Genomic DNA, 25,079 nt, shown 5'->3' on the forward strand with positions numbered 1-25,079 from the left:
ATGTCAGAGTACGAACTAGGGACACCCTGGGATTGCCACTATCTCCTGGGGAGCAGGAAGATTCATGAGCAGTGTCTTTTAAAATATAGGAAGAATTTTGATTATCCAGGTTCTTCAAAGATGTTTTAAAAAACCCTTAAAGAAGCTTCAAATTATATAGTTTGCCAATAATAAATAACTTGACATTGGAGGAACTTTTTACTTTTGGATATTAACATCTTCACTACTGTAGCTAAAAACACACAGAGGAACGTTGTATATGAGATAGAATTTAGGATTGATTCTCAAAAAAGTCTCAGAGAACATGGGAGAGAATGTAAGATGTTTTCACTGTACAACTAAATATACCCTAAAATGCCACAATGAATGGGCTGTGCCTAAAAGCCAGGATATTACACAGGATTTCAAACTGGCCCCCTAATATATTTAACTCTAATTATTAGAATTGTAAAAATAATGAGATGCTATGGCCAGAATAATTTTACCTTGCATAGTAAAGGACTTTTTACTAATGTGAATATAGTTACGTGTGTGTGTGTGTGTGTGTGTGTGTGTGTGTGCGTGTGTGTGTGTGTGTGAGCACGCGCGCACGTGCATGTGCACACGTGTGCAGGTATATGTACATGAACACATTTGTGTATGTATGCATATGAAGATATTCATGTGTTGTATCAGTGAGTGTATGCCTGTACACATGCATGTGGATGTTACACATCGATCTCAGATGTAGTTTGTCACAAACTATGAACCTTGTCTTTGAGATAGGGTCCTTTCTATTGCCTAGGGTTTGCTGAAAAGGTTAGGATAGCACGCCAGTAAACCCTATGGATCTAACCACTTCCAATTTCCCAAAACTTAGATGACCACCACCATACCTGACTTTTATAAGCATATATATTTATTCTATTATTTTTGCCTATGCATATGTATGTAGGTGTGACCGCAGAAGTGCAATGCATTAGAGTCCAGAAGACAGCATCAGATCTTCCCAGTTGGAGTTACAGACAGCTGTAAGGCACCTGATAGTTGTTGATGGAGACCACAGAAAGAGCTCTGAACCGCTGACCTATCCTCCAGCACTGTGGTCTGGCATTTCCTGTTGATGATGGAGATTGAACTCCAGACTTCCTATTGCACATGACAAGCATTTTTTCTACTGGTATCTCACTACCCCCAACGATTCAATCTACTCTGAGGTAATAAAGATAATATGATCTAATCAATAGTGAATCTTTATAAACAAGAGTTTTCTTCAACTAGTAGCATAGATTAGTACATCAGAGAAATTGGAAACAAGCAATCCATCTTGGCTGGCCTGAATGCAGGTGGATAAAGCTGCGCTCATTCAAGGCTTTGACAGAGACGATAGAAAAATGCACTTATCCTACTTCCTCAGATGGAAGGAACTAGATTCTGTACCCAATCCTAATGACCTTGGAAATAAATTCTGCTCCAGAAACCCAGATGTAATCTCAACTTTACTGATATATTTATCTGGGCTTTGTGAGACACTAAAAAGATAATCTAGTTGAACTCAGTTTGATATTTAATCTATAAAATTTTGAGATGAAAATTAAGTGTTGTTTAAGAGAATTAAGTTGACAGTAATTTGTACTGTAACAATACACACCTTCTATAGACACTTTGGCAAATGCTTTCTATACAAATGAAGAATGTGCACACATGATGACTACATCACATGAACCTTTGTCACTTCAGTGCAAATGTGAAAAAAGAAAGAGATTCAGGAGAATTCCAGAGTTACAACATGATACAAAATAAGAAACAAATAAAACCAGAATATATTGTGTTGTTAGATTTGACTAAGTTAATGTTTCTAACATAAAGCAGAATAGAGGTGGAGAAGAGAGTTGACCACCCAGGAGTACAGACAACCTGAGACCGCAGGACAGACTGCCACTTCTGCACAGCTCTGTCCACATCCCTGGTCCAAGGGGAAACTGCATGGTGCCTCTGGACACAGGGATATAGGAACAGATAGCCACCAGTACCCACAGTTCTGATCTGTGCCCAGGACCAAACTGAATCGGTTAAACAGCTCCCTGCACCCAATTCCTTGGGGAAGAGACCTGGACACTCTGAGAAGTCAGAGGAGACTACCCTCTGCCCACAATCTAGACCCAAGAGGGATTTGCCTAGTGCCAACTGTGCCTGCTGGGTGCAAGGACCTATGAGCAATCAGGGGCAGGACCCTTTGATTCCTACCCATGCCTAGAGCTGGAAGACAGTCTCCAGGAGTGATGCCACAACTGAAATCAGAACACCTGTTCTTAAGAAAGGCTGAAAGAAAACAAAAAAAAAAAACAGTTCTACAGGAGTGCTGACACAGAGGCCTATAGCAGGGTCAAGTCACTCTCAGAAACATCAAGACAAGCAAACACCAGAGACAACCCAATGGCTAGAGGCAAGCTTAGGAACCTAAGCAACAGAAACCAAGACTTCTTGGCATCATCAGAGCCCAGTTCTCCCACCAAAGGAAATACTGGATATCCAAACACACCAGAAAAGCAAGATTTAGATTTAAAATGATATTTTTTTGATGATGGAGGACTTTAAGAAAGATATAGAGAACTCCCTTATAGGAATGCAGGAAATCATAGGTAAACAAGTAGAAGCCCTTAGAGAGGGAACACAAAAATCCCTGAAAGAATTACAGGAAAACACAACCAAACAGGTGAATGAATTGAAAATGGAAATAGAAACAATAAAGAAAGCACAAAGGGAGACAACCCTGGATATAGAAAACCCAAGGAAGCAACAAAGAGCTGTAGATACAAGCATCACCAACAGAATACAAGAGATAGAAGAGAGAATGTCAGGACCGGAAGATACCATAGAAAACATTGACACAACTGTCAAAGATAATGTAAAACACAAAAAGCTCATAGCACAAAACATACAGAAAATCCAGGACACAATGAGAAGATCAAACCTAAGGATAATAGAGAAGAAAGATAAGACTCCCAACTTAAAGGGCCAGTAAATATCTTCAACAAAATTATAGAAGAAAACTTCCCTAACCCAAAGAAAGAGATGCCCATAAACATACAAGAAGCTTACAGAACTCCTAATACATTGGACCAGAAGTGAAATTCCACCAGTCACATAATACTTAAAAAACCAAATGCACAATACAAAGAAAGAATATTAAAAGCAGTAAGGGGAAAAGGTCAAGTGACATATTGAGGCAGACCTATAAGAATTACACCAGACTTCTCACCAGAGACAATGAGAAGCAGAAGATCCTGGATAGATGTCATACAGACCCTAAGAAAACACAAATGCCAGCCCAGGTTACTGTATCCAGCAAAACTCTCAATTAACATAAATGGAGAAACCAAGATATTCCATGACAAAATCAAATTTACATGTTATTTTTCTACAAATCCACCATACAAAGGATAATAAAGTGTAAAGCCCAACACAAGGAGGCAAGCTACACCCTAGAAAAAGTGAGAAACTAATCATTTTGCAACAAACCAAAGAGAATTCAAGTACAAAAACATAATCTTACCTCCAAATACGAAGATAACAGGAAACAACAATCACTATTCCTTAATATTGCTCAACATCAACGGACTCAATTCCCCAATAAAAAGACGCAGATTAACAAGCTGGATAAGTAATGAGGACCCAGCATTTTGCTGCCTACAGGAAACACACCTCAGAGACAAAGACAGACACTACCTCAGAGTAAAAGATTGAAAACAACTTTCCAAGCAAATGGTCCAAAGAAGCAAGCTGGACTCGCCATTCTAATATAGAATAAAATCTATTTTCAACCAAAAGTCATCAAAAAAGATAAAGAAGGACACTTCATATTTATCAAAGGAAAAATCCACCAAGATGAACTCTCAATCCTAAATATCTATGCTCCAAATACAAGGGCACCTACATACATAAAAGAAATCTTACTAAAGCTCAAAGCACACATTGCACCTCATACAATAATAGTAGGAGATTTCAACACCCCACTCTCATCAATGGACAGATCACGGAAACAGAAATTAAACAGAGACATAGATAGACTAAGAGAAGTCATGAACCAAATGGACTTAACAAATATTTATAGAACATTCTATCCTAAAACAAAAGGATATACCTTCTTCTCACCACATCATGGTACTTTCTCCGAAATTGACCATATAATCAGTCACAAAAACAGGCCTCAACAGATACAGAAAGATAGAAATAATCCTATGCATCCTATCAGACCACCATGGGCTAAAGCTGGCCTTCAATAACAATAAGGAAAGAACAGAACGCCCACATATACATGGAAGTTGAACAATGCTCTACTGAATGATAACCTGGTCAAGGAAGAAATAAAGAAAGAAATTAAAGACTTCTTAGAATTTAATGAAAATGAAGGTAAAACATACCCAAACTTATGGGACACAATGAAAGTTGTGCTAAGAGGAAAACTCATAGCTCTGAGTGCCTGCAGAAAGAAATAGGAGAGAGCATATATCAGCAGCTTGACAGCACACCTAAAAGCAAAAAGAAACAAATACACCCAGGAGGAGTAGAAGGCAGGAAATAATCAAACTCAGAGCTGAAATCAATGACAGAACCCCTGTGAAGGAATCAGAGAAAGGACTGGAAGAGCTTGAAGGGGCTCGAGACCCCATATGTACAACAATGCCAAGCAACCAGAGCTTCCAGGGACTAAGCCACTACCTAAAGACTATACATGGACTGACCCTGGGCTCCAACCTCATAGGTAGCAATGAATAGCCTAGTAAGAGCACCAGTGGAAGGGGAAGCCCTTGGTCCTGCTCAGACTGAACCCCCAGTGAATGGGATTCTTGGGGGGAGGGAGGTAATGGGGGAGGATTGGGAGGGGAACACCCATATAGAATGGGAAGGGGAGGAGTTAGGGGGATGTTGGCATGGAAACCGGGAAAGGGAATAACATTTTAAATGTAAATAAGAAATACCCAATTTAATAAAGATGGGAAAAAAAAGAAAATATGTTTTCCCATTACGTTTAGAAAGAGCACAGATTGGAGATATCCATTGAGTACCTCCCCTTGGAGCTCAGGGAACCCTGTAGAAGAGGGGAAGTAAGAACTCTAAGAGCCTGGAGGTAGGGGGGGTCAAGGATGTCAGAATACTAAGAAGAATCTAACCCGATCTCTCTCTCTCCCTCTCTTAAAAAAAAATCTAACTCGAACTCTTAGGGGCTCACAGAAACTGTATATATGTTGTGGTTCTTCGTCTGGTGTTTTGTGGAACTCCTATTGGTTTGAGTGGGGGACGTCTCTGATTCTTTTTCCCACTCTTGGGAACTTTTTCCTTCTACTGGGTTAGCTGTCTTGCCCAAGCCTGACTTGAAGATTTGTGCCTAGTCTATAGCCCGTTTTGCCAGTAGAAAAAAAAATCTATCTCCTTTATATTTGTAGATTTTAAATTTTCTATATTTACATATGTTCCAAAGGTTAAATGGAACTTGTATTACAGGCCTTGGGGGTCAGTGTTGAAATCCTACTCCTTGGAGGATTTATTTAATCAGTCTGGCATTTAAAAAATTAAAATTGTGGCTGGAGAGATAGCTAAACAATTGAGAGGTCTGGTTGTTCCTCCAGAGGACCTAAACTCAATCCCCAGCACCTTCTTACTAGTTTACAACTCTCTGTAGCTCCATTGGGAGGAGGGCTGTGACCCTCTTCTGTCTGTGACGGCAAAAGACACATGTATGTGGTACATGGATGGGATAGTGTCTATACTCCTAACGTTTTAAAAACTAAACAAATAAAAAGGGAGACTTAGAGTTAATCCAAAGTGCAGCTGCTTTCAGTATTCATAGCAAGTGGCTTGAATAAAGTAGATATTTAATGCACTGCTACATTGAATGATACCATATTACTGAGAGTCATTGGGGTACAACGTAACCTTGAAAACTACTCAGGTCTTCTTGGCTTAAGGATTCATCCCAGCCAATGGGTGGTATGGCTCTTTGTTTTGTTTTATTTTCTTTATCCCCATAAGTGTGTAAGTAGACTTTTATCTTGGAAAGGCTGAACAGATAATGGATAGAGCTTATTTCCTTTTTGCATCATTAAGCCCATTTCTGTACTGCTGTGACTCAGTGAACAGCTATGCTCTCCACGTCCATCGAATGGGTTATCCAGTATAGGCCATCGGTTGCCACAATGCAGTCTATTAGCGCTTCCATTTTTTTCAGTACCATTGTGCTTAATTCTATAATTATTCCATATGAGAAACACACACTGAAGTCAATGGGTGTCTCAGAATAAATTTGATTACAAGATTTGGTCCATTGAGTAAATGAATGAAATTTGGCTTTTATTAATTTGGAATTTTTCAATTAGGACCTCAACTTCCCAAGCAATTTGTATATATGTTTCTAATGGCGCCTATTTGTACTCAAAATGACAAGAAGAGGGTTTTTTTTCCCTCCTTCCTATGTAGTGTATTTTGCTTCCCAAGTATTTACAAAAAAAAAAGTTTTCTGAAATGTTAATTGGAACTAAATTCTTAGACAAGAAAAAGGAATAAAATGACATTATTTTTCCATTTCATATTAGTAATAGAAAACAGTGTACACCTGCAAAGCCTGTTGTGGGCTGCTGCTGAAGCTTGTGATTATATTTTTTCAGGTTTGGTTTGAAAAGCTAAGACATCTGTTTATCCAGTGCATACCGAATAACTCTCATGTCTCCTCATCTCTGAAGATTTCAAAGGCTTTCACTCCGGTTTAAATCCTTTGAAGAAGCAGTAATCAAAGACAAAAATTATCAGAGGTACATTTTTGTTTCCCAAACAATGAAAATAACAACACTCATCCTCCACGGACTTTGGGTACGAGCATAAAGCTTCAGAATTGGAGATTTGCCATTTAAATAAAAAAAAGCGGTATGGAAAAATATCTGCCAAAAAAATTTTTAAAGGCATACTGAACGTGCATATTCTCTACTTCGTTCTATTGCATAAATTTAAATTCAATATGTGAATAATTTAAAAATACTATGAAGAGCAACATCAAACAGCATATCCTAGCATGCTGTGACAGAATACATCTGGCTACTGCGTGGGTTCAGAAAAAAAAATATTAGTTTGAGCACTAAGACTTTTACCTCCGTGCACTTTGCAAGCTGCTTTGATTAAAATAATGATGGGGAGAACCCAAGAATGCTAAGAGAGCAAGCTGGACCACACAAATAAAGCAGAAACACTCATAGAAAGCAGTGCTTAAGGGATGGAGTAGCAGATCTTAGTATCCAGGCTCTCTGGACCTTCATTAGCTTTGGAACATGTCATTTGACCTTCAGTGCGAGTAAATTCATGCAGGCTTTAAAGAGCCACATAATAATTCATTTATCATCCCCTTTTCAAAGATGATGATATAAGAATAATACCTATTGCCTTTTTGACCTTTTTTCATTAAGAGTAAAGATTTTGAGCTCTAACCTCCTTCTGCATTAGGAAAATTGAAAATAGACCTTTAGGATAAGTGGCTGGTGTGAGCTCCACCTGGGGCAGAAGTGGCAGCCATCTTGTTTCCAAGACAAGACAAAGGAAACTGAGAGCTTATTAAGAACAGTTGGAGGCAGCCAGGCTTTCTCCCAAGGTTGTTACCTACTCCAAGAAAGAGAATAGTTTTGCATCAAATGAATGCAAACCTCTGGATGGGAGATAAGTTTTAGTCATGGAGGTAGCCATTAGGTTTTTTTCCTGAGTCCATAGGAAGGCATGGCCTCAAAAGAAACATGCAGTATGCAGAGCTCTTGGTGAGTTTGGAGAAGGGGCTGAAACCAGGCTAGAGCCAAGTTTGTTGAGGTTGTAGATGAGTGGTGTAGAAGTGATTCTCAACATCCAGCCAGCCAAGATGCTCTCCCAGCTCCCACGCTGTGTCTCAGACCAATTAAATCATGGCACTGGTCGTATGACAGTGACATCAGATATTTTGTCAAAGATTTATTTCGTTTCTCAATCATGTGTATTGAGTATATGGGCTAGAATGGGCACATAAGTGCTAGACCTCTCAGAGGTGTGGGTGGGTGTCAATGCCCTGACTCTGGAGTTACAGGAAGTTATCATCTGCGTGACACGAGTTCTGGGGTCAAAGCATCAGTCACCCAAGTAGGAGCAAATGTTGACAACATGATTTGAATGCCCTACATACAAATAACACCTTTGTTATTTTGTTTTGTTTTGTCCAAAGACTATTTTGATGAACTTTACCCCTGATTAGTAAATAAGAAATCATGTCTTTAAACTGTAGTCTGATTTTCAGTGTTTTGCCTGATATTTAATTTTTCCTTAGATTTTCACAGTGAGAGAAGGCTCATCAAGGTACTAATGTGTTCTCTAACTTTTTGTTTGCATGTATATTTCTTAATTCTTAATTTTATGAGCAAAAGATGGCCTCTATGTCTTTAAATGTTTTGAAGATGACCCAAACAAGCACAGCCCATCTCACTAATGCTGCAGGTTTAATTTTTTTTTCAGAATTACAAACTGTTCACCAAATGTATCAGTTTATAAACCCTGTATATCAGGTTCCTATTTACACTCTAGCTCTCTGCTGGCCTTGAGCTAACCCTGCAGTGCGGTGCACCCTCTAGCTAAACATTCGTCATTTCCCTTCTGTGCTTTCTGAGGTATCTACCATAGCCCATATGGTACAGGGTCATTTCCCAGTCTCTGCACTACTGGAAGTTGGTAGAGACTTTAGGAACTATCGAAAGAACCAGTCATTGGGAGCATACCCATATGTCATCAAAGGGAGGCCCCATCTTGAGACCTCTCTCCCCATATAGCCCTATTCTTGGCTTGTCTGACAACACAAAGTGGGTGGATTTCTTTACCCTATGCTCCGTCACATGCTTGAAACAAAGCCACCCAAGTTGCTGTGGACTGACACTACCAAAAGTGTGAGTGTGAGCTCTAACCTTTTTCTGCATTAGGAAAATTGAAAATAGATAAACAGCTGGTGTGAGTTCCACCTGGGGCAGAAGTGGCAGGCATCTTGTTTCCTACTCCTTTTCTTTATTTCTGATATTGGTGAGGATTAGAGAAGCCAAGCTTCAGGCTATTGTGAGTATTAGGAGTAGTCTTCTTTTATTATCAGTGACCACGTGAAAGAAAACAGCGAAGGAAAGAGAAACCAAATACAGAAAACTTAAAATGTACACATTTCTTTTGTCAGCTTTACTGTCAGCCAAATATCCATATATAACTGTGTCTATATTTGTCTGTTTCTACGTTGCCAATTCTATTGCATATCTTAACATGTCTTTACAACAAATTCAATACCTCATGATGGCTTTTCAAACTTGGCTAAGTTAGCCTTTTTTGCTGTGATACTACTTGACTTCTGTTTCATGTTATATTGAGTCATAGTAGACATTTGTGATATGGTAATGAGAAAGAGAATTAAAGCTCACGCTAATTCTATGGTTCTAGGGCCCAGACAGGCTTTTTAGCCACACTCCTAGTTTTGGCTCACATTGGTGTTGGACAGTAACTAAAGATTCCATTGATCCTCAGGTCCCTCCCTGGCCACCAGCAGGCCTAGTACCAGCATAAAGGGTTCCACCTTCTCTCAGTGTTCACACTTTATTTACATTGACATGACAGATAATTCAGTCTCTCATGAATTTTCAGTTTTTCCTTCTGGCTTCAACATGGTTGAAATTTCACTCATCTCAAGGTCAGGAGGCAATAAAGAGTAAGGAAGGGATGGGCTTCCTCTGCTGGCTTCCAATGCATTCCCATAAAGATCTCTCACGAGGTTCTGCTTCATAAATTCCTCAATTCCTCCAATAGCATAACTGTCTGGGGATCAAGCCTTTAAGACATGGACGTTTAGAGGATGCTTAGAATCCAAACGAAAGAATAGAACCACAAAACTTTATGCAAGAAAAATTAAGAATGTAAAGAATATAGTGTTATACCTGTTTTCTCTCTCTCTCTCTCTCTCTCACACACACACACACACACACACACACACACACACACACACACACACACACTTGGAAAAGAGTTTAGGAATCTGAAATTCTCTAAAGTCCCTGAGTATGTCCAAGTGACTGTCAGTGAAACACACACTGGGTGGCAAGGGTCTAGACACAAATGTTATTCTGTTGAAATTCTTTAACAATATTTATAGTTTCCTGCAGAAAGGTCTTATGCAATTTTGTCCACAGATGTTTGAAAGTTTATAAATTATATCTGTTTTAAATTTTATATTCCATTTATTGTTGATTTATAGCAATTCAATTGGCCATAATATTACTTTATCTGGCTAAATCCACTTATGAACCTAATAATTTTTGCCTATATTCTTTTGAATTTCCTACAAATATAATCATTTTATCTGAATAGTGACAATTTTATGTCCTTCCCTCAACATCATTTACATTTTATTTCTGTTCCTAGCTTAACTTCCCTGATCAAAACCTCTTGGATCAAGAGCGATGGTAACAGACAACTTTTTGTGCCATTGCCCATATTTCAAACAGAAATGTCTCCATTTTTGATCACTGAATGCAATGGCTTAGGGTTGCTCTTGTTTTAAGCCAACACGTTCACTTTTTGGTTTTGTTCTTTGGATTGATTTTTTTTGGAGGGGCGGAGAGCGTTGAACAAAGGGATTCACTCATGCTAAAAAGATGCTCTGCCCTCATGCTATGCTCTCAGCCACACTCTAAGGCTAGCTTGCTTGCTTGCCTCCTTCCTTCCTTCCTTCCTTCCTTCCTTCCTTCCTTCCTTCCTTCCTTCCTTCCTTCCTTCCTCTTGCTTGGTTCCTCTGACTGGTCCACATCCCATACCTCCTCCTCACCTCCCTACCATGTAAAGCCCTGGCTGTCCTTGAACTTGCTCTATAGACCAGGGTGATGTCAACTCCACATATCTCCATCTACCTCGACCTCCCAAATCCAAAGGCATGCACCACCATGCCCTCAAATCTATGGCTTTTATTGCTTAATTTTCATCAAGTTAGGAAACAGGCAATCTAGGGAGAGGAGGTAGGGATCCTCCAGAAAGTACCAGAGACTTGGGAGGTGAGAGACTCTCAGGACTCAAAGGATGAAATGCCCTATAGTGGGGAGAGGGAATTTGTAGTGCTCACCTCCAGCAGAAAGGCAGGGCATCAAGTGAGGATGGGGTTGCCATTCCACAGTCAAAAACTCTGACCCATAATTGTTCCTGTCTGAAAGAACTACAGGGACAAATATGGAGAAGAGCCGGAGGAAAAGGAGGTCCAGCAAGAGGCCCAACTGAGGAATCCAGTTCAAGGGGAGGCCACAGGGCCTGACACTATTACTGATGCTATGGTGTGCTTACAAACAGGGGCCTATCAGGACTGCCCTCCAAAAGGCCCAGCAAGCACCTGAAACAGTCAGATGCAGATATTTGCAATCAACCAATAGACAGAAGCTGATGACCCCTGTGACTGAATTAAAGAAAAGCTGGAAGAAGCTGAGGAGGAGGGCAACCTTATAGGAAGACCAGCAGTTTCAACTAACCAGGACCCCTGAGATCTCTCAGACACTGGATCACCAACCAGGCAGCACACACCAGCTGATATGAGGCCCCCAACACATATACAGCAGAGGACTGCCGGGTCTGGGTTCAGTCAGAGAAGATGCTCCTAACCCTCAAGGGACTAGAGGTTCCAGGGAGTAGAGAGGTCTGTTGGTGTGTGTAGGGGGAGGGGCACTGGCGACATCCTTGTGAAGAAAAGGGTAAGGGGGTGAGGAGGAGGTATGGGATGTGGACCAGTCAGAGTGTGGACCAGAAGGGGGATAAAATTTGGAGTGTAAAAAAAATTTAAATAAAATATTAAAAAAAAACCCTTTCACTCTCCCTTAATTTTGTCAAACATGTTTCTCCATTTACTGAGACAAAACAATGACCACACTCTCTATTTTGGCCATTCAAGCATAATTCACCTTCACAGGTTAAAGTAGACTCTTCGGTTTTGGTTTTGGAAGTCTTCTCTATGTTTCCGGGTCTGGCCTTCTTTGTGCCATGGGTCACTTTTTCTCAGAAGCTTCTGGAGCTCTTCTGCAATTCTGTTCTGAGTTCCTGTGGAGGAATGGCTTCCTTGACGTCCTTCTTAACTCCTACTTGAATATTTTCTATTGTTGACATCAAGGCATCATCAAATGTTTTATTCAACATGAACCCATCTAGATCTAAAATTTCTTGTGGAGATAGAGAGATTTCAAGCTTCCAATTATGCTCATTTGGACAAATTGTGCTTTTTTGTGCGGTGTGGCATGAGCCTCAGACCTTGCACACACTAGCATGCCATCTACTACTAAACTATATCTCCAGTCAAGTTGACTTCCTCTACAAAGAATTTGAGCATTTCATTAAAATTTTCAATTTCTCTCAGAATAATGTTAAAAGTTCATTTACTTATATCTTTTTTTAAATCTTTATTAACTTGAGTATTTCTTATTTACATTTCAATTGTTATTCCCCTTCCCGGTTTCATGGCCAACATCCCCTTAATCCCTCCCCCTCCCCTTCCTTATGGGTGTTCCCCTCCCCACCCTCCCCCCATTGCCGCCGTCCCCCCAACAGTCTAGTTCACTGGGGGTTCAGTCTTAGCAGGACCCAGGGCTTCCCCTTCCACTGGTGCTCTTACTAGGATATTCATTGCTACCTATGGGGTCAGAGTCCAGGGTCAGTCCATGTATAGTCTTTAGGTAGTGGCTTAGTCCCTGGAAGCTCTGGTTGCTTGGCATTGTTATACATATGGGGTCTCGAGCCCCTTCAAGCTCTTCCAGTTCTTTCTCTGATTCCTTCAACGGGGGTCCTGTTCTCAGTTCAGTGGTTTGCTGCTGGCATTCGCCTCTGTATTTGCTGTATTCTGGCTGTGTCTCTCAGGAGCGATCTACATCCGGTTCCTGTCGGCCTGCACTTCTTTGCTTCATCCATCTTATCTAGTTTGGTGGCTGTATATGTATGGGCCACATGTGGGGCAGGCTTACTTATATCTTTATTACATACTTAATCTTTTATTCATTTTTAATATGAATATTTAAAGTATATCTTTGGATTTTCACCACGCCATCCATTATTTCAGAGTTGGTCCCATCTCTTAATTTGTAGATAATATCTTTATTGAATCCATGACATTCTATGTAACTTTTTAACAATTTGTGAACATGTGAGATAATCTAGTTAACCCTTGGTAATTAATTATATAGAATGTAAACCAACTGTACTCAAAGGAAAAAATGATATTTGCTGAGATTCACAATATGATCAATTTTAAAAAAGAAAAAACAAAAACAAAATGTCCCATGTGCCTCAAAACACTGTAGTATTTGAGATTCTCCTTAGGTAACCTTTTAAGTTAGATTGGTAAACATTATTATCTAAATTGTTCAAATATTTTTATTTTTACTGCTTTTTTATTAAATGAGTTGCTGAGATAATTTTATTAAAAGTCGCTCATGATTTTGGATTTACCCGTACTTCATGGCTATGTTACTGCATTCCTAAATGACAGCTTTTTATTCCTAATGGTTTGAATGTCTTTTTGCCATTATGCCAGGTGGTTTATCAAATTTTTAAAACCCAGCTTTGATATTAACTGGTTCAGCCTTCATGTGGATTCTGCACCTTGCACCATTCTGTATTTGTTTCCATCTTTTCTTTTGTTCTTTCATTTCAAATCTATCTTTGTAAACAGTACACAGTTGGCTTTCATTTTTTATCCTCGATTGCTGTTATCTTTAGTGTGAGGTTTTAGATCATGCATGCTTAATGTAATTATTGATATGACTGAATAACTAGGTAGCTGATAATTCCTAATTTTTATCCATATTTTTTCTTTTTTTCTTTTGAAATAACTATGTTTCGTAGTTTTGATCATCAACCATATCCAGTTGGATGAGAGTTACAAAATTTTTACTATTATTGTACTGATTTTATTATAATTTACAGCATTCAACTTATGAAATGAAAAATCTAAATTTATTCATAATTATTTTCTTCTCATAGACAAACTGTTAAGTTTGTTTATCCATATCTTAAACTATATACATTTTTATATGTTGTCTTTATATATTTTAAAATCTATAAGAATTTAATGGGGAGTGGGAACTTATAGAGTTTACCTCCAGTAGATAGACAGGGCATCAAGTGGACGGATGAAGTTGCCACCCCACAGCCAAAAACTCTGACTCAGAATTGTCTAAAAGAAATGCAGGAACAAAAATTGAGAAGAGCCTGAGGAAAAGGAGTTCCAGTGACAGGTCCAAATTGAGATCATACTCAAGGGAAAGCCCCAAGGCCTAACACTATTACTGATGCTATGGTGTTCTTACAACCAGGAGCCTAGCATGACTGCCCTCCAAAAAGCCCAACAAGCACCTAAAAGTCAGATGCAGATATTTACACCCAACCAATGGACAAAAGTTGGTGATCACTGTGATTGAATTAGAGAAACGCTAGAAGAAGCTGACAAGGTGGTAGACCCTATAAGAGGATCAATAGTCTCAAATAACCTGAACCCTGAGATTGCGCAGACATTGAGTCACTAACCAGGCAGCATGCACCAGCTGATATACATATACATATAAAGCAGAGGTCTACCAGGTCTGGGTTCAGTCAGAGAAGATGAACCTACACCTCAAGAGACTTGAGGCCTCAGGGAGTGGGGAGGTCTGGTAGGGTAGGGGTGGAGGTGTTGGGACATCCTTTTGGAAATGGGGGAAGGAGGTGTGGGATGTGGAACAGTCAGAGTGTGGACTGGGAGGGGGATAAAGTCTGGACTGTAAAAAAAAAGATTGAAGAATAAATAATTTAATAAGGAATTTAGATATCACAGTGTTCATTTGGATATGAAGTATCAATCAAAATGCTCCTGATATAAAGGCTTGGTTTCTAGCTGGCAAATTCAGTATTGAAATATGCATGGATTGTATATGATTTAACCTATTCTATACATAAATTTACTGAAGTCCTAGTTCTTTGTTAATGGAGAAACATTCACAATGAGCTGGTGGAGGGGGCACAACTGGACAAAGTCAGTCAGTGGGATATACCTTGAAAAGGTGTCTTCAATCCTCAAACTCTTCCTTTCTCCCTCTGTGCTTCCTGGTTGCCATGGATGAGCTGTCCTAAAACATTTCACTATGATGTTCTGCTTTGCCTCAGATTAAAAGGAATAGAGGTTGATGACCACAGAAGTAACCTCTGAAACCATGAACCAAAATAAAAAATTTTACTCATGAAACTGTTGACAAATATATATCTGACAAGTAGAAAATACTGTCACTAATACTGAAAAACACTAATACTGAGAGTAAGATCATTGACATGGTGACCTGAGCATATGATTCAGAAGGGTGGTTCTAGTTTGTGGAAGGAAGTTAGGACAGTTTGGAAATGCCAGCTAGAAAGTCCCTACATGTGTAGAGCTTAATACTAGTTCTTGTATAAGTTCAGAACCACTAGGATAATTATAAAAATGCACACAGTATATAAGTGTTCCTAAGGTTTTAGAGGCAATAAGGACCCAATATTAGATTTGAAATTATATATTTTACACTCTAGACAAGAACTTACTGCTTTTTGTTCTTTCCTAGGGCTTTGTGTGAATGCAAGCTTAAAATTGAAAGAATGACTTAATGTTGTGGAAGAATTTTCAAGGCAACCCACCAAGCAGCTTGTTTAAAGTCACTACTAGCGGCTTTTGACCACATTTATAGTGAGAATCAGAAGAAAAGGCAGAGCAGAGATATCTGAAAAATGTGGCCTTCCTGTAGAAGAACCCGCCTTTGAGGGTTCTGAATAAGGACGATGTAGCAGTTAAAGTGATAATACCATTAACATAAAAGCAAATTACTTCGTGTCATTGTAATAAGAACAATGGCTTGACTTTATATTGAGAATCATTCATATACCACATGCCAGGCTTAAGTAGTAAAAGCATAAACTTATTTGAAAGCCTTTAAAAAAAAGATAGAGCAAGTCTTTGACACCTTGGTTGGTAGATAATTTCCTTCAGACTAATTTTTCCTTGATAAGCTGCCTAGGTAATCAGGGATACCTGCATCAGAGATCTAAAGATGGCCAAGTACTTCTTGAACTGACATCAGATATGTCCATCATTCATATAGTGTTGTTTCTGCAGACAAATAATGTGAGTAAAGTGGGGGTCATGGAACTTCCATTCATGTTTCAAAGGAACATCTGGAAAGTGAGAAACTGCAGACAGCCCCTGAGGAGTTGATGCATAAATCTATGTGAGTAGAGTGGGATGTGCTCAAGAAAGAGAGACTAAGAACATGAAATACATGTCAAGGAAAGCTTCAACAACTGACAGAAACATACAAGAATAGACCTTTGGAAGCAGAGATGGCAAGGCTATCTGTTCAGTGCTTATCTGAAATGTGCTAGTCCGTGAGTTCAATCCCAGCATTGCTGAACTAGTTATTATGTGCTGGAAATGTGTTTCATCACTTTAAAATATGATCCCATTGATTTTCTGAATCCAGGGAATCATTAAGGCATTCTTGACACAGAGTAACATCCTCATCTCTGAGAGCTTTTTTTCTTAATTCTATATTTTTAAAGTTTCTTCACTTTGCATTGATAAAAATTTTACTTTGACAATCTTAGTGTGAATTTATAAGAATATGTATGTCTTTTATTGTTTTCAATTTGTGCAGGTACTGTCTTCTTCTGAGTAAATTTTAATTGTTATATATTTATTACACATAGTACCAAATGTCATAAAAACAAATGATTTTAATTATACCATGTGTTTTGACATTTTTCTGCCCCACTTCTTTTCATTTTCCTTCCTGTCCTACCTAACCCACTCTATTCTCCTCTCTTCTCACTTTCTTTCTGTTTCAATATCATATGTCAGTACTTGTCTGTCTGTCTATGTATTCATGTGGTTTTAAGCATTTACTAAAAATCAAGGATTAAATTAAATTAAATTAAAACTAAAGAAAGCATGCAATAGGGCAATGTTTGTAATTTTGAGTCCTGCTTATTTCCTTAATGTGTTAATCTGCAGTTGCACACACCCATTTTTCTAGCAAATGAAGATTGTGTTTCATGAACTTAGATGCTGGGATAACCCCAGCATTGTTCTTCTTGCTCACGATTTCTTTGCCTATTTGAGATATTTTGTGCTTCTGTGACTTTTTTTTATGATCTTTTCTATTTCTATAAAGAGTAAGGCTGGAATTTTGATGGGAACTTTGTTGACTCTGCAGATCACTTTTAGCAACATTATTAATTAATTATTTTATTTATTTACATCCCAAATGTCAATCCTCTCCCTAGCTCTCCTTGCAGAGTTCTTTCGTCCCCTTTGCCTCTGAGAGAGTGCCCTCACCCCAGCATCACTACTCCTTAGGGCATCAAGTCTCTACAGGTTAGGCACATTCTCTCCAAGGATTTTATCTGAATACTTCAAGATTTAGAAACAATAATTTTTTATCCTGTTGGTTCTAACTTATAATAAATTGATTCCTTGAGTATTTGGGGTTTTTTTAATTCTATGAAAACTGTCATATACAGTCATACTCTAAAGTCCTGGAACATTCTTCAGAGAATACTTTTGCTTTACTCAGTAAAGAACATATGACACCTAGTTATTTGGATCTTTTATGACAGTTCTTAAAATAAAATAATTTGAAGTTGAGTTATATCCCATTGTTAGGGTACTAAGAAGGAATCTTTAAGATTTTCAATTCAGTATGATGAGGGTTTATCTGCATTGTTATTGACAGGCTTACTAAACACTTCTTGAATAAGCATGTCACTGAATGTCAAGCCCTCTATCACCCTCTCTCTGTCTCCTGAGAGGTTCTCCATGACAAATACAGAGGCGAATGTTAGCAGCAAAACACTGAACTGAGAACAGAGTCCCGGTTGGAGGATTTAGAGAAAGGACTGAAGGAGCTGAAGGGGCTTGCAACCCCATAAGAACAACAATACCAACCAACCAGAGCTCCCAGGAACTAAACCAGTACCCAAAGAGTACACATGGACAGACCCATGGCTCCAGTTTCACATGTAGCAGAGGATAGCCTTGTTAGGCACCAATGGAAGGAGAAGCCCTTGGTCCTGCCAAGGCTGGATTCCCCAGTGTAGTAGACTGTCAGGGTGGGAAGAGGGGGGTGGTGGTTAGGGAGAGAGAACACTCTCATAGAAGAAGGAGGAAGGGGGATGGGATAGAGGCCTTATGGACAGGAAACCAGGAAAGAGGATAACATTTAAAAAATAATAAAAATAAAATTTTTTTAAAAAGAGGATATATGTCATTAAGTTGATTTATCAATGAAAACAAATGCCACAAAATGATCCTCATTATTAGGTGTCCTCAGTTAGGAGGGACCCTCTCCACATAATTCTTCATTTGTGTTTATGATTCTATTCATGGCCCATCTCTTTTATTCTTTGTTGTCTGGAGTATTTCATCACATAGTCAAGCTATAGCCAGAATATACATCCTTGCAGAATAAACATATGCATCTTAAGGTAAGAAAAAAATTAATCCACAGACTAGTATCTACCCCAAAACTCAAATTAAATAAGTTTAAATGTAAAAGTCATGTTTAGAAATAAGACACTAGCCCTTTCTCTACAGAATCACCATGGCGGCTGGGACCCTGTACACATACCCTGAAAACTGGAGGGCTCTCATCGCTGCTCAGTACAGCGGGACTCAGGTCCGCATGCTCTCCGCACCACCCCACTTCCACTTCGGCCAAACCAACCGCACCCCCGAATTTCTCAGAAAATTTCCTGCCGGCAAGGTTCCAGCCTGTGAGGGCGATAACGGATTCTGTGTATTTGAGAGCAATGCCATCGCCTATTACGTAAGCAACGAGGAGCTGCAGGGAAGTACGCCAGAGGCAGCAGCAAAGGTGATGCAGTGGGTGAGCTTTGCTGACAGTGACATCATCTCTCCAGCCAGCACCTGGGTGTTCCCCACCTTAGGCATTATGCACCACAACAAGCAGGCCACTGAAAATGCCAAAGAGGAGGTGAAGCGAATCTTGGGGCTGCTGGACACTCATCTGAAGACACGGACTTTTCTGGTTGGTGAGAGAGTGACACTGGCTGACATCACAGTTGTCTGTACCCTGTTGTGGCTCTATAAACAGGTCTTAGAGCCTTCTTTTCACCAGGCCTTCCCCAATACCAACCGATGGTCCCTTACCTGCATTAACCAGTCACAGTTCAGGGCCATCTTGGGGGAGGAGAAGCTGTGCGAAAAGATGGCTCAGTTTGATGCTAAGTTCGCAGAGAGCCAGTCAAAAAAGGATACCCCAAGAAAGAAAAGGGCTCACGAGAAGAGAAGCAGAAGACCCAGACTGAGCTGAAAGAGGGAAAAAAAGACAGCTGCCCCAGCCCCTGAGGAAGAGATGGATGAGTGTGAGTAGGCATTGGCTGCTGAGCCCAAGGCCAAGGACCCTTTCGCTCACCTGCCCAAGAGCACCTTTGTGTTGGGTGAGTTTAAGTATAACTACTCCAATGAGGACACCCTCTCTGTGGCGCTGCCATATTTTTGGTAGCATTTTGATAAGGATGGCTGGTCCCTGTGGTATGCTGAGTACCGCTTCCCTGAAGAGCTCACCCAGACCTTCATGAGTTGTAACCTCATCACTGGGATGTTCCAGCGATTGGACAAACTGAGGAAGAATGCCTTTGCTAGTGTTTGGAACCAACAACACTAGCTCCATTTCTGGCATTTGGGTCTTCTGAGGCCAAGAGCTTGCCTTTCCGCTGAGTCCAGATTGGCAGGTGGACTATGAGTCATATACATGGCGGAAACTAGATCCTGGTAGTGAGGACACCAAGACCCTGGTTCGAGAGTACTTTTCCTGGGAGGGGGCCTTCTAGCACGTGGGCAAAGCCGTCAATCAAAGCAAGCTCTTCAAGTGAACATGTCTTGCCAGTCGCCTAGCTGCCTGCACCTACCCTTCAAGGGAGATGGGGGTCATTAAAGGAAACTGAACACTGAAAAAAAAAGGAAGGAAGGAAGGAAGGAAGGAAGGAAGGAAGGAAGGAAGGAAGGAAGGAAGGAAGGAAGGAAGGAAGGAAGAAGGAAGGAAGGAAGGAAAGAGAGAGAGAGAGAGAAAGGAAGGAAGGAAGAAAGAAAGAAAGAAAGAAAGAAAGAAAGAAAGAAAGAAAGAAAGAAAGAAAGAAAGGAAGGAAGGAAGGAGACACTAGAAAGTTTTGGTTAAAAGTGAGAAACTTAAGTTTAAAGGCAGCATCAATGGCCTGAATGAGTACAGTTACCTGGATACATTTCACCTTTTTAATTTGTGGGCTTATTTCCAATTGGTTGCTTTCACTTGTGAACATCTTTTTGAGCAAGTCTTAGTAAAAGGTAAGACCTTTCCTTTCACCTCTTCTTAAGAAAGCTTGAGGAGAATCTCTAGTCTCTACTGGAAACTCTGAGGAAAAAAAGTCACCCCATCAAACATTCCCTCTCTCTGCCTCAGAACTTGGATCTATGTCTACAAGAATGATAGTGTAACTGTGGTAACTAGTAAGTCTCAGTACTAAAGCCATAATGTTCAAAACCTGATCATAGGAGATGTGTGTAGTGTTGAACATTCCACACAACAAGTGATTCAACAATGATCAGAGCCTGAACACATCAAATGTATGTAGTATTGAATAGCAATATCCCAGATTATTCAACAGCAGTGTCCAGTGATCCACTGAGTACCGTAGATTGCTTCATGCAGTCAATACCCTTTCAAGCTTCCTGCATTCCTCATATTACAGAACTTAGTTATTCATATTTCCATGTGATATCCTACCAAGTAAATGAGTTTATCTTGAATTATCCAGCATTACTTCTATCACATGGGCATTAGTGAAGTGGAGATCGATTAACAAAATTTTTACTGAAGGACATAAAATAACTCAGTATTAGCTATAATGAATATATTTAATTTAATAAGATATATATAACCTAAATTATATTAACATTCTTCAGTAATTCTTTTCTTCTGATTTAAAAGCACTACATGACTACTTAAGAAGATGTTTTTCACATATTTTAAAAGATTCTTATTTATGGATCTTGACAAATTAAAATTGAGTTAGGAGACACATAACCATTCATTAAAATAATTTCCCCAGTGATGTGGCTTATTAACAATTGAAGATCTAGATTCAATAGAAGCAATTAAGATGTGTTAAGTTCTATTTCTTTAAATTTACTGCAAAAATCTCATTTTGCACAAATCTTTACGTGCAGTTCAAGCTTCAGGAATTTGACGTTTAGCTGATTGAAAGCTGTCGATAAAGGCCTAAAATGCTACCACAGTTCACCTTATAAGTCATTGACACCTGAGCAATGATATATGATATTCCTTTCAGTAGAAAAGCAAGATGTGCAGTGTAAATGACATTGATGAAGCATCAGACATGCCAGTACCTCAAATGCTACATGATGCCACAGAGAAGATGTTGATCAACCAGTGAGACTACTGGGAACCCAGAACAAAATCCAGTGTTTAGGACTTTGACTTCCATTTATGGTATTTCAATCAATATATTGGGAGTATGTGGTGAGGATTATTCCTTGTAGAATACAAGTGGAGTGAGGCTAGAAAGAAAAGATCACAACTATATCATTGGGAATATCTTGTTTAGCTTTCTTCATCATGTTCTTATCCAAGGATGGGCTGTGATCGTACTAGACAGAAGCGATGGGACATTTAGATGAATGGGATTCTCACTTACCTTGAGGATTCTGATGTTTCAGTGAGCATTGCCAGCATGGAACACTTTCCACTCTGGCCTCTGGAGAAATACCACAGAGGCCTGGTGACCAACACTAGCTGCCTCCCATGCATATCTCCATTTGACTCTTTAATCTATGAGAATCTTTGTCTTAGAGCCAAGGATTACAGTAGAGGGAAAGAGCCAAAAACTTTTAGAAAAACCATCACGTCCCTTCCATTTTTCTTGTTCTTTGAGATATACTAGATAAAAGCATAAAATTAGTTAGCTGAAAAGATCAGGTAAGTTGAACTAAAACCCAATGACTCTAGGAGAGGTGCCATATATCTTCTAAGCATGCAGTTAGTGGCAAGTGTTATAAAGGGTTTATTGGGTAGACTCCAGCCATTGCAATTAATCTGCATCTAACTCTCTTACCATCTCAGAGTGATAAGGCTGACAGCTTACAGGAGTTTTATCTACATAAATTCCTAAAACAACAGAAATTAATGCGGAAGGCATTATCAGAAATCATAGGGTGGGTATTAAACAGCTCTGATCATTGCAAATGAGGTTTCAAATAGTCCTGGGAGCACTTTACGTTCTTTAGAAGTGTATTCTGCATCAGCCAATCTTTCTTCTAAAAGCCTCTCTATGTATTAACATGGATCTTGACCAAGGGTAGTCTGTCGCTTCCCAAGAAAGTCCTTTTCTCACTAGATCGTGTTAAGTACCCCAGCATGCAGTGTTTCTCTAATGCGTTTTATTTATTTTAATTAATAATATACAACTAATTTTAAAGAAAACTTACTTATATGTGTCTGAATATGTTTTCATCTAGTATATCTCAAAGAACATGGGCCAAAGCACACTTACTCTAGAGTTAATAAGAACATGAATCTTTCATAAAGAACTCATATCTGGAAAAATCATTTAGGACTAGTTTAAATTCTAAGGTTTCCTTAACTGACCCCCATATAACTTCCAATGAAGTTACATGAACATAGAAATTTGTTCGGTAATTCAGATGATTTCATTAACGTAAAACTCCCGGAATTCTCATTTTTCAAAGATCAGTTTTCATTATAATATATGGTATTGATTTTTGTTTTTATTTTAGTGTGCGTGCGTGTGTGTGTGTGTGTGTGTGTGTGTGTGTGTGTGTGTTTACAGGTATGTGCATGCAAGTAGAGGTCCTGGGGAGGTCAGGGTGTTAGTTCTGGAAGTTAGAGCTACAAGACATTGGGAGCTGCCAAGCATGACTAATATGAGCTCAGTCCAGGTGTTCTGCAAGAGAAATGCATGCTTTCAAATGCTGAACCAGCTCTCCAGCCTTCCATTTGCGATTTTGAGACAGTCTTACTACATAGCTCAGGCTTGTCTTGTAGTAGTTCTGCTTCTATTTATTGATGCTGGAATTATACACATGTGACACCATACTTGATGATTATAAAACAGATAAATAAAAATGTGAATATCAACCATTATTCAATTATTTCATTAAGCAATGCTGAACTGTTTCAAATATGTTGCCCTTCTTCCTCAAATAATGTTATGAATCAGTTGTTACTCTAAAAAATATAGTTTTAATGTATGATGCAATATCCACGATTTATATCCTCCTTCATGTTGCTATGAGGTGCTATAAAAATTTAGCATGAATCAACATTTTCAAATTTCACAATACTATACACATTATCGTCATCTAGATCTCATGAAGATAAAAAAATATGTCTGATAAGACTTAAAAAAAAACTTACCCATAGAGTTTTAAATTGAGGGAATTGGGGGTAAATTCTGTCATAAAAATTTTTACTTTCTAATTGTTTCTTTAATTTTTTAAAATTAAAATATAATTAAATTATTTCCCCTTCCCTTTCTACCTCCAAACTCTCTGATATAGTCCTCCTTGTTCTCTTTCAAATCCATGGCCTCTTTTTTTATTAATTGCATATGTGTAGGTGGAGATGCACATATATTTTTACATACAAGCTCCTCAGTCCGTGTCTTCCTCATATGTGTGCTCTTGTTCTTCAGGTTCGAAGCATTTATAATACCTTGTCTATGTTCTAGCCAACAATACCTCCACCTTATTGTTCAACAGACTGAAAATGCCTGATGATTTAATGAACTTTTATATTTCAGATTATTTTTCTGATAGTAGATTTCCAAGAGACCCACGAAATCAAAGAATTAGAGTGTTTCTTTTTCATGTTTGGAATTTTAAATTATTTAAGGTAAAGGAAAAAGCAAAATAAATAAATAAACACATATATTTAAGGTATACTTACTAATATTTTTCTTTTGTGACTTTTCCTATTTTTATTTACTTCTAAATCATAAGCAACATAAAACAGAATATTACAGATAGTGCAGGACATGTGTAAGCATAGAAATAGTTCATGATACAATGTATCAATCAATACATCATTGCATGTGTGATTACGCAATTGGGTATGGAACTTCACAGCAAAGGAGAATTGCCAACTTATATAAATTACATTATATAGGCCATGGCTAGAAGTGAGCTTGAAACTTCTTGACTCCTGAGACAGCTACAATGTCTTTTGTGTCAATCTTTGTATCAACTTCTGTTGAATGGGGTACTCTTCTCAATACTCATCCCCACTTACGGGTTTAGCACATCTGTGGACCTTGAAGGAGGCTTGACAATGCTAAAAATTAATGAGACTATTTTTTCTCTGTCAGAATTCCTCTGTTTCATTGAATAGAGAAAGAAGAACGGGACTTTATTGAACGGGTTTTATGTAGTTTTTTTATGACTAAAAGAAAAGATGAACAAATAAAAGTGAAAATTAGAAGGAATTAGACCGGCGGGCTTGGGAAGTCTAGGCAAGAACTCAAGGATACTGTCTTTTATCATCTGATAATGTAATAAATTTGAACATCTGTGACTTCATTACAGATTCAGATTCTTAGGAAAGAAAACCTGATTGACTTATCCTGTAACTGAGCCTGGGAGAAGAAAAGATTGAGCTAAATAGTCCCAGGACTACTCTCCGACTTTTGCAAAAAAAAAAAAAAAAAAAAGAAAGAAAGAAAGAAAGAAAGAAAGAAAGAAAGAAAGAAAGAAAGAAAGAAAGAAAAAGCGAGCAGGGAAGTGCAACAGATGCCAAGTTCTATTTTTATCTTAATATGGTAACAGGAGTTCAAAAAGTGATCATGTTGCTTCAAATGCCATAAAATGTCTTTTAATTCCTAAAGTAAGATGTGTTGTGAAATCCACCTATCCTGTAGGTAAAAGAGGCACATATACTCCTATCTCAAAACTTCCGGCCAACCCCTTTGGAAAACTTTTAAGACTTTCTCCCCTTACTGTACTGGGACAATGCTTA

The 25,079-nt window shown here is 38.8% G+C and overlaps 1 pseudogene; it reads left to right on the top strand.

Annotated features, from left to right (window-relative positions):
* The first annotated feature begins 18,609 nt into the window (after positions 1 to 18,609).
* On the top strand, positions 18,610 to 19,926 carry Eef1g-ps9 (eukaryotic translation elongation factor 1 gamma, pseudogene 9; annotated as a pseudogene).
* Positions 19,927 to 25,079: the final 5,153 nt, after the last annotated feature.

The sequence above is a fragment of the Rattus norvegicus genome, chromosome 15 (assembly GCF_021556685.1).
Source record: "Rattus norvegicus strain SHRSP/BbbUtx chromosome 15, alternate assembly SHRSP_T2T, whole genome shotgun sequence".
Lineage (NCBI taxonomy): Eukaryota > Metazoa > Chordata > Mammalia > Rodentia > Muridae > Rattus > Rattus norvegicus.